This window comes from Magnolia sinica, chromosome 17, assembly GCF_029962835.1.
Source record: "Magnolia sinica isolate HGM2019 chromosome 17, MsV1, whole genome shotgun sequence".
Classification (NCBI taxonomy): Eukaryota; Viridiplantae; Streptophyta; class Magnoliopsida; order Magnoliales; family Magnoliaceae; genus Magnolia; species Magnolia sinica.
This window is the reverse complement of record NC_080589.1, coordinates 57527709-57529077: the sequence shown is the minus strand read 5'-3', so window position 1 is coordinate 57529077 and position 1369 is coordinate 57527709. Positions and strand designations below refer to the sequence as shown.

At 35.1% G+C, this 1369-nt stretch overlaps 1 long non-coding RNA gene across 2 annotated transcripts; it reads right to left on the bottom strand.

Moving 5' to 3' along the window:
• Positions 1-268: 268 nt before the first annotated feature.
• On the bottom strand, positions 269-870 carry LOC131230951 (uncharacterized). 2 transcript variants are annotated; one of them, XR_009164145.1, is made up of 2 exons: positions 747-870; positions 269-361 (listed from the first exon to the last, which is right to left on the bottom strand). It is a non-coding gene; the product is annotated as an uncharacterized LOC131230951 (long non-coding RNA). The 2 variants fall into 2 exon arrangements; XR_009164146.1 differs by having other exon boundaries at positions 663-760.
• Between the last annotated feature and the right edge of the window lie 499 nt (positions 871-1369).

Genomic DNA, 1369 nt, shown 5'->3' with positions numbered 1-1369 from the left:
TTTTGACCCTCTCAATTGTATATGACATACATAACGAAAATGCTATTAACGATTTTAATGGGTAACTAACACAGTTTACTAGAAAATCAATCTTCTTCTCAATCAAATCTTCTTCACAAAATGCAATAAAAAAATCATAGCCTTTTGGAGGGTATTGGGGAAAACGATCAAGTCCCACATCATGTGGATGATTCATGGAAACATCGGGTTGCCCATGCTCCTTCCTACCGCCAACCTAAACAGGAATTAAAAAGAAAAAGAAAAAAAAAAGTTAAATAGAATATAAAGCATGCACCTGCCCGACAGAACCCACTTGCAAAGGCTGAGAAATATCCCTGATTTCACAATTGGCCATAGTACCCTGTATTTCAACGAGTGACTCTCCCATCTCACAAACTAGTATAATTCATGACAATAGAATGAAGAGAAGTATATGAATTAAATGGACATGAAGTTTTAAGAAAGAAAAGGTTGAATTACAGGAACAAATGGAAAAGAAAGTTTTAAGAAAGAAAGGGTTGAACCCACTCCATAATGATTTTTTTTTTTTAATCTTAAGTTGCCAATGAAGCATAATGTATAAAGATGGCAAGTGTCGTTGGGTAGGATATTAGCAAGTGCCTAATTAAAATAGCAAATAGAATGAAAACAAGCACATGAACCTATACAGGACATCGAAAGTTACGTAGAGCGAGCATGACCTAGATGGCTGAAATCGTAGAGGCTGATGCCACAGACATACATACCTACTTTTCCAGGGATTTTAGGCTTGAAAAGCTCCATCTGTCTGGTCAAAGAGTTGAAGATCTGGAAATTCCTCATCCCAAGCCCTCTCTTAAACCCAAATCCTTGCCTTAGTCTTTTTGTCAGAATGCATGTGAAGAGATGAGGACAAAAAAAGATATTGAGAATTAAAAAACTAATTACTCATGTTAAAGGAAAATCATCAAACTAATCTTACCTTTCCAAAAAGAAAAAATAGAAATAAAAATAGAATTCCCTAATTTCCTCCATTTTTCACTGAAGTGTTAATTTTTGGTCGATTTCAAAACATCCCAATATGCTCGAATAGAAACTGTGGCACCGATCAAGCATTTTCATCTCAACTAACAGATACGCTACACTCCTAGGATTCATGCAAGAAATAAAAAGACTCAAAGTTCGTCTTATACCTGGGAACTGTTTTTTTTGTTTCTTGATGAAATTGAGGGCTAGGATCAGTACTCAAGAGACCATCCAAACCGATTCAAATAACATGCATTCTAAGTCAAGAAAAAAAAAACAGCAAGACGGTGAAATAACTAGCTAAAATCACATCCAAGCATCAAATCAAGCAAAAAAACAGAATGATGAGAAATCATTTTTCCTT